The sequence below is a fragment of the Somniosus microcephalus genome, unplaced genomic scaffold, assembly GCF_052327205.1.
Source record: "Somniosus microcephalus isolate GS21.2 unplaced genomic scaffold, FLI_Smic_1.0 unresolved_chr1, whole genome shotgun sequence".
Taxonomy (NCBI): Eukaryota; Metazoa; Chordata; class Chondrichthyes; order Squaliformes; family Somniosidae; genus Somniosus; species Somniosus microcephalus.
In genome coordinates this window covers 40285609-40300855 of record NW_028225179.1, presented here as the reverse complement: position 1 = coordinate 40300855, position 15247 = coordinate 40285609, and positions in this window count along the sequence as shown.

Sequence of the window (15247 nt, the reverse complement as noted above, 5' to 3'; positions counted from 1 at the left end):
CAGTCGTTACATTTAGACCTGCGGGACCTCCCGACAGTCAAGCACTGCGAAAGCAGAGCCGGCCTTCGGAACCAATGCAGCCCGATTCAGAAAATTCCTTGGGAAATGAAGCTTCAAACTTTTCAAACAAATCGTTTTATTGACATAATAATACAAGTTTTACAGAGAGAGACTTGTACAACCTCAGTGGTGCAACTCAAAACTCAGAATGTTCAATTCGTCTGCTTCGGGAGAGGGAGAGATGAATTATGAGTTGGTGTCCTCCTTGTTTTTTTTCTGGTCAGTCTTCCAGATCTCCACTCCGTTTGTCTGTCTCCTGGCCTGTCTCCTGGAATGTGTTCTGCTTTTCACTTTAGAATGGCTGCTCTTGTACCATTGCTGCTGACAGAAACAAGCCTTCCAGTGACTTTCCATTCTCTCTCTCCCATGGTTACACAGACTGATGCTACCGGACAGCACCGAGTGTATGTGAAGGGACCTCAGAGACTGTCGAGGCCTCCTTATCTGGAGCTTCCAGACAATCTGCAGAAAACTTTTGGAATTCGGTCAGCAAACCTTCTTGAAGTAAGTGATCCAGTTGTCTCGGCAATCCTTTAGTTTCCTTAAAACCGGCATTGAAAATTCCAAAATCCTCCCAGAGGGAGCACATTGAATAAAATAATATATTTGAAGTAATTAATTATCATAATGAGAAAACCCGCTGCCAGCAGGGCTCGAACCTGCGCGGGGAAACCGCATGGGATTTCAAGTCCAACGCCTTAACCACTCAGCCATCGCAGCTGCAAAAATGTCGGCTCCAAGTTACTAAATTCTCAAATCGCTGACCCTGTTTATTGTTGGCGATGACGGTTTCGTGATATTTAATTTGCTGCAAATTCAGCAAGTCCAGAAGAATCGCAGCGATCATTACAATAAAAGAAAGCTTCCGATATTTAACGGTATGTAAGATGTTGAGAACAGTGTGGAATATTCTGCAGGGTAATGAAAATAAACAGCAGAAACATTGTGTTCTGCTCCCACATGACACAGATCAGCCACAGCCTATGCTACCTGCCCGCCGGCTGCAGAAACCTTGCCTCCAGATTACAAACTGATTCTAGGTCGGAGATAAATGTTCAGGGTAGAGCCTAAACACAGCTGGCGGGATCAAATAATAAAGCAGTTATTTTAGACCAGAGACAGCGATAAATGTCCTATATTGCTCACATGCATCAATTTGTGAATCTGACATTAAATGGGTTGAAATACAGTGGGGGGATTTAAAGTAGATTCGGGGCCGATAGTTTCCAAGTTGATCTTTCCTGTGTCTCTCTTGCCTCTCTGCCCCCTTCCTCCCACATGCTGCCGGTTTTTAAACCTTGTTTTAAATCTGCTGCTTGCTGGGCCAGTGCATTCCACAGTCTCACAACCCTTTCTACAAATACCCTTTCAGTGCTTGACTTCTCTGTTTATTAGTTATGAATCACCTTGAGGTGCAATGGTGGCGTTTGTGACGTCAGATTAAAAGGCAGGCTATTGGAAACACGTTGGAGTCACAGTTTCTTTTGCACAGAATCGAAACTGAAACTTTTTAGATGGAATATTGTATTTGCTGCATCACAGTAAACAATATCGTGTTATAACTGTTGCCTTATTTGTTCCCCAGTGTCAGAGGAAGAGTTGTCTGATCCTCCCATTTATTTCATATAAGACACAAACATAGGGTAATCATTCAGAATCACCTCACAGATTGACACTGAGATAAATTAAGCGGGAGATACGGAGAGCAATGGGACATATGGCGGAATGGACAAGAGAGCTGGAGAAATAAGAAACGGCCTGAGAGTCCAGAAAACAGTGACCGGAAGCTGATAGACATCAGTGAGTGGGGGCGAGGAATTGCATCAGCATTCGGTCCCGTGGCTTAGCTGGTCAAAGCGTTTGTCTAGTGAACATGACATTCTGGGGTCGATTCCCAGCGAGGTAATCCTTTAAAGAATCTCCAGGGGTGAGTTTCTTCTCGTGTAAAAAGGCTACAATTCTTTTAAATGTAACTGTGCCTGCAACAGTTCCCATTCTGGATGAAGGCTCCAGTGGCTGCGAGGCCTGCGTTGAATTTCACCGCTTCTGTATTTCTGGCGGTGCTGATTTTGGATTCTTCACCAAAAATCCATGTTTCCTATGCAGTGCCATGCGATACTTTGCAGAGCTCCAGTTGTTGATGTGTGGTGCCGTGCTCGTACAGAGATTAATAATCCTCGTATAGTGATTAATTATCTGCATTCTGGCCGCAGCAACTTCGGCTCCAAACCGAAACAAAACGCAGACTTTTCTTCCTTCCACAATCAATACCTCTCCTTTACTTTCCCCCTTCAATTTCATTATAATGTTCCTGCGGTATTTCCTTAATCTAACATTCACTTTCAGCCACTTAAACTGCTAAGTGTGCTCTGCTACCACCACTCTTCCTGGGCCACATATCCCATACGCCCCAATCTGAGTTGGTGCTTTGAAACCAGTCGATACATTTAGACCTGCGGGACCTCCCGACAGTCAAGCTCTGCGAAAGCAGAGCCGGCCTTCGGAACCAATGCAGCCCGATTCAGAAAATTCCATGGGAAATGAAGCTTCAAACTTTTCAAACAAATCGTTTTATTGACATAATAATACAAGTGTTACAGAGAGAGACTTGTACAACCTCAGTGGTGCAACTCAAAACTCAGAATGTTCAATTCTTCTGCTTCGGGAGAGGGAGAGATGAATTATGAGTTGGTGTCCTCCTTGTTTTTTTTCTGGTCAGTCTTCCAGATCTCCACTCCGTTTGTCTGTCTCCTGGCCTGTCTCCTGGAATGTGTTCTGCTTTTCACTTGAGAATGGGTGCTCTTGTACCATTGCTGCTGACAGAAACAAGCCTTCCAGTGACTTTCCATTCTCTCTCTCCCATGGTTACACAGACTGATGCTATCGGACAGCACCGAGTGTATGTGAAGGTACCTCAGAGACTGTCGAGGCCTCCTTATCTGGCGCTTCCAGACAATCTGCAGAAAACTTTTGGAATTCGGTCAGCAAACCTTCTTGAAGCAAATGATCCAGTTGTTTCGGCAATCCTTTAGTTTCCTTAAAACCGGCATTGAAAATTCCAAAATCCTCCCAGAGGGAGCAGATTGAAGAAAATAATTTATTTGAAGTAATTAATTATCATAATGAGAAAACCCGCTGCGAGCAGGGTTCGAACCTGCGCGGTGAAACCACATTGGATTTGAAGTCCACCGCCTTAACCACTCGGCCATCGCAGCCGCGAAAAAGTCGGCTCCAAGATACTAAATTCTCAAATCGCTGACCCTGTTTATTGTTGGCGATGACGGTTTCGTGATATTTAATTTGCTGCAAATTCAGCAAGTCCAGAAGAATCGCAGCGATCATTACAATAAAAGGAAACTTCCGATATTTAACGGTATGTAAGATGTTGAGAACAGTATGGAATATTCTGCAGGGTAATGAAAATAAACAGCAGAAACATTGTGTTCTGCTCCCACATGACACAGATCAGCCGCAGCCTCTGCTCCCTGCCCGGCGGCTGCAGAAACCTTGTCTCCAGATTACAAACTGATTCTAGGACGGAGATAAATATTCAGGGTAGAGCCTAAACACAGCGGGTGTGATCAAATAATAAAGCAGTTATTTTAGACCAGAGACAGCGATAAATGTCCTATATTGCTCACATGCATCAATTTGTGAATCTGACATTAAATGGGTTTAAATACAGTGGGGGGATTTAAAGTGGATTCGTGGCCAATAGTTTCCAAGTTGATCTTTCCTGTGTCTCTCTTGCCTCTCTGCCCCCTTTCTCCCACAGGCTGCCGGTTTTTAAACCTTGTTTTAAATCTGCTGCTTGCTGGGCCATTGCATTCCACAGTCTCACAACCCTTTCTACAAATACCCTTTCAGTGCTTGACTTCTCTGTTTATTAGTTACTAGCTGGGGGAGCCCGGCGGTGCCGAGGCTTTTTGAGGGCATGTTGTTGTTGTTTGAGGAGGGAGAGGGAGCGACTGGGGGGAAGAGAGAGAGGGAAGGAGAGAGAGAGAGAGAGAGGGAATGAGAGAGAGGGAAAGAGAGAGAGAGAGAGAGGGAAGGAGAGAGAGAGAGGGAAGGAGAGAGAGAAAGAGAGAGGGGGAAGGAGAGAGAGAGAGAGATGGAAGGAAAGAGAGAGAGAAATGGAAGGAGAGAGAGAGAGGGAAGGAGAGAGAGGGAAGGAGAGAGAGGGAAGGAGAGAGAAAGAGAGGGAAGGAGAGAGAGACAGAGAGAGAGAGGGAAGGAGAGAGAGAGAGGGAAGGAGAGAGAGAGAGAGAGAGATTGGGAGTGTGAGAGAGAGAGATTGGGAGTGTGAGAGAGAGAGATTGGGAGTGTGAGAGAGAGAGAGATTGGGAGTGAGAGAGAGAGAGAGTGAGAGACTGGGAGTGTGTGAGAGAGAGAGATTGGGAGTGAGAGAGAGAGAGATTGGGAGTGTGAGAGAGAGATTGGAAGTGTGAGAGAGAGAGATTGGGAGTGTGAGAGAGAGAGACTGGGAGTGAGAGAGAGAGAGATTGGGAGTGTGAGAGAGAGAGAGAGGTTGGGAGTGAGAGAGAGAGAGATTGGGAGTGTGAGAGAGAGAGATTGGGAGTGTGTGAGAGAGAGAGAGATTGGGAGTGAGAGAGAGAGAGAGACTGGGAGTGTGAGAGAGAGAGATTGGGAGTGTGAGAGAGAGAGAGATTGTGAGTGTGAGAGAGAGAGAGATTGGGAGTGTGAGAGAGAGATTGTGAGTGTCAGAGAGAGAGATTGGGAGTGTGAGAGAGAGAGATTGGGAGTGTGAGAGAGAGAGACTGGGAGTGTGAGAGAGAGACTGGGAATGCGTGAGAGAGAGAGACTGGGAGTGTGAGAGAGAGAGAGAGATTGGGAGTGTGAGAGAGAGAGATTGGGAGTGTGAGAGAGAGAGAGATTGGGAGTGTGAGAGAGAGATTGGGAGTGTGAGAGAGAGATTGGGAGCGTGAGAGAGAGATTGGAAGTGTGAGAGAGAGAGAGATTGGGAGTGTGAGAGAGAGAGACTGGGAGTGAGAGAGAGAGAGATTGGGAGTGTGAGAGAGAGAGAGATTGTGAGTGTCAGAGAGAGAGATTGGGAGTGTGAGAGAGAGAGATTGGGAGTGTGAGAGAGATTGGGAGTGTGAGAGAGAGAGATTGGGAGTGAGAGAGAGAGAGACTGGGGGGAGAGAGAGGAGAGAGACTGGGGAGAGAGAGAGAGAATGGGGAGATAGAGAGAGAGAATGGGGAGATAGAGAGAGAGAGAGAGAGAGACTGAGGGGGAGAGAGAGAGCGACTGAGGGGGAGAGAGGGAGACTGGAGGAAAGAGAGAGAGATGAGGGAGAGAAAGAGAGTAGAGAGACGGGGGGAGAGAGAGGAGAGAGACTGGGGAAAGAGAGAGAGAGAATGGGGAAAGAGAGAGAGAGAATGGGGAGAGAGAGAGAGAGAGAGACTGAGGGGGAGAGAGAGAGAGACTGGGGGAGAGAGACGGGGAGAGAGAGAGAGAGACTGGGGGAGAGAGAGAGAGATGGGCGAAGGGAGAGAGAGACTGGGGAGAGAGAGAGAGACTGGGGAGATAGAGAGAGCAAGAGAGCGACGGGGGGAGAGAGAGAGACCGGGTGGTGGGGGGAGAGAGAGAGAGAGACTGAGGGGAGAGAGAGAGAGATGGGGAGAGAGAGAGACTTGGGGGGAGAGGGAGAGAGTGGAGGGAGAGGGAGAGAGTGGGGGAGAGAGAGAGAGAGAGAGACTGGGGGGAGAGGGAGAGAGTTGGGGAGAGAGAGAGAGAGAGACTGGGGGAGAGAGAGACTGGGGGAGAGAAAGACTGGAGGTGAGAGAGAGAGAGACTGGGGGGAGAGAGAGACTGGGGAGAGAGAGAGAGACTGGGTGGAGAGAGAGAGACTGGGGGGAGAGAGAGAGACTGGGGGGGAGAGAGAGACTGGGGGGGAGAGAGAGAGACTGGGGGGGAGAGACAGAGACTGGGGGGGAGAGACAGAGACTGGGGGGAGAGAGAGAGACTGGGGGAGAGAGAGAGACTGGGGGAGAGAGAGAGACTGGGGGGAGAGCGAGAGACTGGGGGGAGAGAGAGAGACTGGGGGGGAGAGAGAGACTGGGAGAGAGAGAGAGAAACTGGGGGAGAGAGAGAGAGAGACTGGGGGAGAGAGAGAGAGAGACTGGGGGACAGAGAGAGAAAGACTGGGGGAGAGAGAGAGAGAGACTGGGGGGAGGGAGAGAGAGAGACTGGGGGAGAGAGAGGAGAGAGACAGGGGAGAGAGAGAGACTGGGGGAGAGAGAGAGACTGGGGGAGAGAGACGGGAGAGAGAGAGAGAGAGAGACTGGGAGGCAGAGAGAGAGAGAAACTGGGGGGAGGGAGAGAGAGAGACTGGGGGAGAGAGAGACTGGGGGAGAGAGAGAGACTGGGGGAGAGAGACGGGAGAGAGAGAGAGAGAGAGACTGGGAGGCAGAGAGAGAGAGAGAGCGACTGGGGGGGAAAGAGAGAGCGACGGGGGGGGAAGAGAGAGCGACTGGGGGGGAAGAGAGAGCGACTGGGGGGGAAGAGAGAGCGACTGGGGGGGAAGAGAGAGCGACTGGGGGGAAAGAGAGAGCGACTGGGGGGGAAAGAGAGAGCGACTGGGGGGGGGAGAGAGAGCGACTGGCGGGGGGGAAGAGAGAGCGACTGGGGGAGGGAAGAGAGAGCGACTGGGGGAGGGAAGAGAGAGCGACTGGGGGAGGGAAGAGAGAGCGACTGGGGGAGGGAAGAGAGAGCGACTGGGGGAGGGATGAGAGAGCGACTGGGGGGGAAGAGAGAGCGACTGGGGGGGGAAGAGAGAGCGACTGGGGGGGAAGAGAGAGCGACTGGGGGGAAAGAGAGAGCGACTGGGGGGGAAAGAGAGAGCGACTGGGGGGGGAAGAGAAAGCGACTGGCGGGGGGGAAGAGAGAGCGACTGGGGGAGGGAAGAGAGAGCGACTGGGGGAGGGAAGAGAGAGCGACTGGGGGAGGGAAGAGAGAGCGACTGGGGGAGGGAAGAGAGAGCGACTGGGGGAGGGATGAGAGAGCGACTGGGGGGGAAGAGAGAGCGACTGGGGGGGAAGAGAGAGCGACTGGGGGGGAAGAGAGAGCGCCTGGGGCGGAAGAGAGAGCGACTGGGGGTGAAGAGAGAGAGCGGGGGGGGAAGAGAGAGAGCGGGGGGGAAGAGAGAGTGTGGGGGGGAGAGAGAGAGAGCAGGGGGGAAGAGACAGAGCGACTGGGGTTGAAGAGAGAGAGCGACTGGGGGGGAAGAGAGAGAGTGGCTGGGGGGGGAAGAGAGAGCGACTGGGGGGGAAGTTCACAATAACAAAAGCAAAATCTACGCATGCTTTATAGATTTCCAGAAGGCTTTCGACTCCATCTGGCATGACGGTTTATTCCTGAAACTTATCGAAAGCGGGGTAGGGGGAAAAACATATGATGTAATTAAATCAATGTATACAAACAACAAATGTGCAGTTAAAATTGGAGACAAACAAACAAAATACTTCCCACAGGGGCGGGGGGTGACGCAGGGCTCACCAATCTCACCGACACTCTTTAATATTTACATAAATGAATTGGCAAAACTACTTGAACAATCTACAGCACCCGGCCTCACCCTATATGAATCCAAGGTTAAATTCCTCCTCTATGCAGACGACCTGGTTCTGCTGTCACCAACTAAGGAGGGTCTACAGCAGAACCTGGACCTGCTGGAGTCGTACTGCCAGACTTGGGCACTGACAATAAATCCCCAAAAAACCAAAGTCCTTGTGTTCCAGCAAAGATCCAAACATCAGGGACCCAAAATAAATTTCACACTAGGAACAACCAAAATTGAACAAACCACTAACTACACATACTTGGGCTTAAAAATCAGTTCTACGGGAAACTTCAAACTGGCTGTGAATGAACTGAAAGAGAAAGCAAGAAGGGCTTTCTATGCCATTAAAAAATCAATCCAAATAGATATCCCAATTAGCATTTGGCTAAAAATTTTCAAATCAGTAATTGAACCAATTGCACTCGATGGCAGTGAGGTATGGGGACCGCTAACACAACAAGAATTTGCAAAATGGGACAAACACCCAATTGAGATCCTACATGCAGAATTCTGTAAAAGTATCCTCCGGACTCAAAGGAAAACAGTAAACAATGCATGCAGGGTGGAACTAGGCCAATATCCATTAATAATCACTATCCAAAAAAGAGCCACCAAATTTTGGAATCACCTACAAATGAGCAACCCCCAATGCTATCACTACGACGCCCTGAAATGCCAAGAGCTGACCATAAAGAAGAATACCCTCAGTCAACTAGTCCTGGGGACTCAGTGAAGTAACTACTAACACTACTAACAATAACGAGCACCAGGACAGTGACAGCGTAACACAAAGAATTCGACCCAACACAATCGTCGCTAAGCAAAAGGAAAAATATCTGACCTATTGGGCAGAAACAACAAAAACCCAAAGCAAACTCAATTGCTACCTGGCCCTAAACAGACAATACAACATAGCTGATTACCTGACCATGGTAAAGGATAACAAACTGAGAAGAACCTTGGCAAGGTACAGACCTTAGCGAACATAGCCTAGCGATCGAAAAAGGCAGACACAGACAGACCAGGCTGCCAAGAGAGGACAGGATATGCTCTCACTGCAGTCAGGGAGTAGTGGAGACAGAGATGCACTTCCTCACAGCCTGTGGAAAATATCAGGGCATCAGGGAGAATTTCTACCAAAAATTCTCACAAATATGCCCTGAATTCAGAAACCTGAATGACAACCAAAAACTCCCATACCTACTGGGGGAGGAGAGAAGATGTATAACACTGGTGGCACACTATGTTACAGCTTGCCATGAACAGAGGGACAACCAGTAAACTAAGAAAAGAGTATATATAAACAATGCGAATGTATATTTATACACTCAGGGATATAACTGTTTATACACTGTATGAATAGAACTGCGTTTATGTGTTCAACCATAAATGTATTTTGATGCTTTGGCAACATAAGATGTACCTTATCATGCCAATAAAGCGATTTGAATTTGAATTTGACTGGGGGGGAAGAGAGAGTGACTGGGGGGGGAAGAGAGAGCGACTGGGGGCGGGAAGAGAGAGCGACTGGGGGGAAGAGAGAGCGACTGGGGGGAAGAGAGAGAGCGACTGGGGGGAAGAGAGAGAGTGACTGGGGGGAAGAGAGAGCGCAACTGGGGGGGAAGAGAGAGCGACTGGGGGTAAGAGAGAGAGCGGGGGAAGAGAGAGCGACTGGGGGGGGAAGAGAGAGCGACTGGGGGGGAAGAGAGAGCGACTGGGGGGAAGAGAGAGCGACTGGGGGGGAGAGAGCGACTGGGGGGGAAGAGAGAGCGCGACGGGGGGAGAGAGAGCGACTGGGGGGGAGAGAGAGCGAATGTGGGGGGGGAGAGAGAGCGACTGGGGGGAAGAGAACTCCCTCCCCCTCTCCCTCACACACCCCACTCACACTCCCCCCGTCTCCCTCACACTCCCCCCCTCTCCCTCACACTCCCCCCTCCCTCACACTCCCCCCTCTCCCTCACACTCCCCCCCTCTCCCTCACACTCCCCCCCTCTCCCTCACACTCCCCCCTCTCCCTCACACTCCCCCCCTCCCTCACACTCCCCCCCCTCCCTCACACTCCACGTGAGTGGGGGGGAAGAGAGAGAGCGAGTGGGGGGGAGAGAGAGATCGAGTGGGGGGGGAAGAGAGAGATCGAGTGGGGGGAAGAGAGAGAGCGACTGGGGGGAAGAGAGAGAGCGACTGGGGGGAAGAGAGAGAGCGACTGGGGGGAAGAGGGGGGGAAGACGGGGGGAAGAAGGGGAGGGGGAGAGGGGGGGAAGGGGAGGGGAAGGGGGGAAGGGGAGGGGGGAAGAGGGGGAAGGGGGAGCGGAAGGGGAGGGGGGAAGGCGAGGGAGGGGGGAGGGGGAAGGGGGGAGGGGGGGAGGGGGAGGGGAGGGGCTAGGGGGGAAGGGGAAGGGGAGGGGGAGGGTGGGGGGAGGGGAGGGGGGAGGGCAGGGGTAGAGTCCCCGAGCCCCGCCCCCCCAATCACCCGAGGCCCGCCCCCCCATCTCCCGAGCCCCGCCTCCCCCGATCTCCCGAGCCCCGCCCCCCCCCGATCGCCCGAGCACCGCCCCCCCTGATATCCCGAGCCCCGCCCCCCGATCTCCCGAGCCCCGCCCCCCCCCCGATCTCCGTAGCCACGCCCCCCCGATCTCCGCAGCCCCGACCCCCGACCCCCCGAGCCCCGCCCCCGCCGATCTCCGGAGCCCCGCCCCCCCCGATCTCCGGAGCCCCGCCCCCCCTGAGGGTGGCCCCCCCGATCTCCCGAGCCCCGCCCCCCCCGATCTGTAGTCCGGGCCCGCGATCTTCCGATGTCCCGCCCCGCGATCTCCCGATGTCCCGCCCCCCGATCTCCCGCCCCCCCCGATCTCCCAATGTCCCGCCCCCCGCCCCCCCCGATGTCCCGAGCCCCGCCCCCCGCCCTCCCGAGCAGCGGCGTCCCACTCTCCGGAGCCCCGCCCTCCCGCTCTCCGGAGCCCCGCCCTCCAGATCGCCGATTGCGGCTGAGAGACCCGCCCGCCGCCCGAGCCGAGCGCGGAACAGAGAGACGTCGCGTCTCAGCTGCTCCTGCTGCGCGCGCACCCTGATCCTCGTGGCTGACGCCGTTGCCCCGGGTAACGTGACGGGGGGCCGGGGGGGTTGGTGGGGGGGTTGGTGAGGAGCTGAGCAGAAGCCCTAGCTCGGGCCTGGCTGGGCAAGAAAGGCCCAGGCTTTCAGGCCTAACAAAAAAACTGGAATATGTAGGAAAAGGAATGTTCAGGTCAGAAAAAATATTTACAAATGAATGAAGTTTTTTTTACAACAATTTAATAAATTCAATTTTATTTTGCTGGAAATGTATATTTGAAAAGAAAGACGCAGAAAGCAGGAAAAAGAATGGAAGCAAGATGGCGGCCACTCACCTCGGTTCAGAACGATAAGGCCCGCCCACACACGCACCGATTGGTCGACCGTCAGGTCACCGAAGCGTAGGATTGGTCAATCGTCAAGTCACTCAACACGCAACTGTAGGATGGCACGCGCCAGGAAGCCGCCGTACGATTGGTCGACCTCGATGTCACACGGTCGCTAATGAGATGCTAATGAGCGGAACGTTGAACGTTTTTTGGATACTGCGGGCACGTTTTTTGTCCGGCCGAAACGTAAATACGCCTATGACCGGTCCGGAATTGCAAGCTTCCTTTTGACGTGGCACGCGCGTCGGTACGCTCTGTAACTTTCAAACGTATAGAGAACGGACGGACAGACAGACAGACAGACATCAGGACAGACAGAAGAGCTCTTTTATATATATAGATGAATCACCTTGAGTGTAATGGTGGTGCCTGTGACGTCAAATTAAAAAGCGGCCTATTGGAAACACGTTGGGATCACAATTTTTTTGCTCAGAATTGAACCTATATAATGCAAAATGGAACAATGTAATTGGTGCATCACAATAAACAATATCTTGTTATAAATGTTGGCTCATTAGTTCCCCAGTGTCAGAGGAAGAATTGTCTGACCCCTCATTTATTTCATGTAAGACACAGACACAGCTATTCATTTAGAATCAACCCGCAGATTGAAACTGAGATAAACACAGTGAGATAAAGACAACATCGGAATACCTGGCGGAATAGACAGGAGAGATTAATCAATACAAAACAGCCTCAGGCTCCAAGAGGCAGTGACAGGTAGCTGATAGATATCAGTGAGAGGAGGTGGGTTAGTTGAGGTTTGATTTGGTTCCGTGGCTTAGCTGGGTACCTAGTAAATTCTGGGTTTGACTCCCATGAGGCTTTTTTGTCCTAATGAATCTTCAGGGGGTCGTTTCTTCTCTTGTGAAAGGGCTACAATCCTTTTAAATGTAACTGCGGTTGCACTAGTTCCCATTCTGGATTACGGCTCCAGTCGCTGTGGAACGTGGGTCAAATTTCACCGCTGTCAAAATTTCTGTCAGTACTGATTTTGGCATCTTCACCAAAAATCTACCTTTTCCAAGCAGCACCATTCGTGAATTGGCTGTGGTTGGGGTAGCGCTGAAGCAGTTGATGTGTGACGCCAGGATCGTATAATGGTCTAGTACTCCGCAATGTGGCCATAGCAAACTCGGTTCAAATCCAAATCATGGTATAGCTCGCTTTATATATGCTGTTCTCTGTGGCGCCTGCTGATAGAACACAGCGAAAAATCAATCTTCACTACATCAAACTGCATTTTTTTTATTGATAGTGAGAAGCTATTTACTCCTTCAAACCCCGCGCTCTCACACGACTGAGCTTGATGCTCCATAATTTAAACCCGCCTCTTCTCCCAGCTTTTTCTTCCGTCCACAATCTATAGACCTTCTTTAGTTTCCTCCTTCCGTTTCTTTGTCACTTTCCTGCGGCATTACCTTAATCTAACATTCACTTTCACCTATTTACACTGTTAAGTTTGCTCTGCTACCACCACTGTCCCTGGCGGCACATGTCCCATTCGCAGCAATCTGAATTGATGCTTTGAAACCAGTCGATACATTTAGACCTGCGGGACCGCTCGACAGACAAGTATTTCGAAAGCAGGGCTGGCCTTTGGAAGCAAAATAACCTGATTGCACGAGACATTTTCTTGGCCTGATGGATAAGGCGTCTGACGTTGTTGCTAATCGTAATCAGGATTGCTGCCAGTCATGGATCATTCTATGTCTGTCTAAAACGGGTTTGCTCAGATTCTTGCTTTGGTGTTTTATAGTTGCGAGAAATCCCGGGTTCAAATCCCGGACGAGCCCCGCTAAATTTTAGTCAAAACTCAGCTTCTTACAGCCAATCGACATTGCAGAAAACAAAATTACTTTCCATTAAAAACATGCGATTTCTTGTCATTTTGCCCATATCTTTCGAAATCATAGAGCTTCACAGAAGCAACTGAAAACCAACCAACTGAGAAAAGTTAAAGTCTCCCAGGTGTATTCTGCTCGGTGTATCATTGGACGTCTTGGACTCCGTGTTCGATTCCGGCCAATGCAGGAACTTTACATTTTGCTTTCTGCACCCATGAGCTCGCCTGAATTGGGATAAACTTACATTCAGCGTCAATCTTCTTGAAACACCCTCTTCCCTGAATATTAGTCAGTCCTGCTTTCTCTAGCGCTGAAAGGATGTGAGAAGCTGGCTGGTGAATTGGTCCTATGGGTGCTGAATTCAAACCGTACAGGGTTCTGTACTGGCCGGGAATCAAACCGGCTTGACCAGCCTTCCTGGTCTGACTAAAAGGGGTGCACACCTCATCTTTCGATCAGGGACATTACTGCCTTCCTGAAGATCGGAATGCATTTTGAATGCAGAAGCTGATTCTACATTTTCAGCATTGTCGATCTAGGTGCACGGGCAGGACAAGCAGTAAAGGGGACGTCCCTGTGGCGTATTTCTGTTTGGATGCAAAAAGCAGGAAATGGAATGGCTGAGTTGATGTGGACGGGAGACGAGAGGTTAAGACGATGGAATTCTAATCCATTGTGCTTATTTATTGTGTTGAATGTTTCATGCTGATAAACCTTCCCAGCATTTGACTGAATCTTACATAAAATTAGCTTTCAATTCTAATCTCGTCCAAACCACTGGTCTTGGCCCCTTCATTGTTCATATCTTCTTTAAATTAACACGGACCATTGGAATTCTTCACCTTCTCGAATGAAGGTGAGACAGAGATCGTGAATCAGAGAGAGCACTTTTTCCTTCTTCCGTCAGTTCGTTCGACTGGAGTGAAATAACGGAGATAAAAAAAGATGACATCCAAACAGAAACAATGTGCACGTAAGTCCTCTTCACCGCAAGTCCTGCCCATTACACCCGGATCCACAACGTTGAAAAAGTACAGCCAGCTTCTGTGCACAAAATAAATTTAGATATTTCCGTTACATGATGTCAGTGATTGTTAGAAATGGTCAGATGTAAAACAGGTCCGATCCAGGTTGGAACCCAGTGTGCAAACCGACCGTGGAAGACTGGAAACTACAAATTTCTGATAACATTATAATACACATCAATGTTAAACACCTTATCCATTATGTGATGCGATTATTATTATCTGATTTCTTATTGATCTTGAAATTCCCCTGAATTAACTGACTGGCAGAATCGCTTTAACTCGACGGGATCAGCTTGGCTCATCCTTGGGCTGAGTGGCGAGTGGTGCAATCAAATTCTGCAACTGAATCATTAATGTTCTTGAAGGATGGGAAACTGCCCCTACACTTCCTGTCACACAATCGGCCCCAGTCACATTCCACATTAATGATGCTTAATCCCCTCTGAGATGGACTGACGAAATATTTTCAAGAAAGAGGCTCATCGTCTGCTAAGCAGAAAAGTCAATCTGCTGGACGTCCAGCTCTGCCAGACTGCATGTTCTTTCAGACAGCTTTCCAACTGGACACAAGCATCCAACTGCCGTGCGAACATTGCTGACTAGTTCAAGTCAACAATATTAGACTCTCTTTACAAAACTAGTTTTGAATCTACGACTTATATTATCAAATAAGATATTGCAGAATTAATAGCTCAGCATTGTCGTCTGTCTCAGCATCCTGATATAATATACTCTGGAATAGTCAACTGTACTGAAAATGTTGCGTTATTTCACTGTGGCAGCGAAGAAGCATTTGAGTAGAGACATTGGCCACGAAGTTACACCATTCCTTGCCCTATATGCCTGGCTGGAGAGATGGTGCAGGAGGGAGGGGGATTAGATTCCTGAGGCATTGGCACCATTTCTGGAGAAGGTGGGATCTGTACAAGCTGAATGGGTTACACCTCGAGAGCCAGAACCAATATTCACGTGGGGTGGTTTGCTAGTGCTGTTGGGGAGTGTTTAATCTAGCTTGGCAGAGGGATGGGCACCAGAATATAAGAGTACAAAAGAGGAATAAGGTGCATAAAAATTGAGTGTGTTGGATAGTCCTAGAGATGAAAGTAGTACTAGAGGAGGAAGAAGTACAATTTTAGATAGGAGCCGACTAAGCAAGACTACGAAAAAGTTAAAAATTGGTTTAGAATGCATGTACATAAAAGCACAAAGTGTGGTGAATAAGGTTGGTGAATGCAAGCACAATTAGTCGTGTGGCAAAATGATGTTGCGGCAACAACCGAAACATGGCTTAA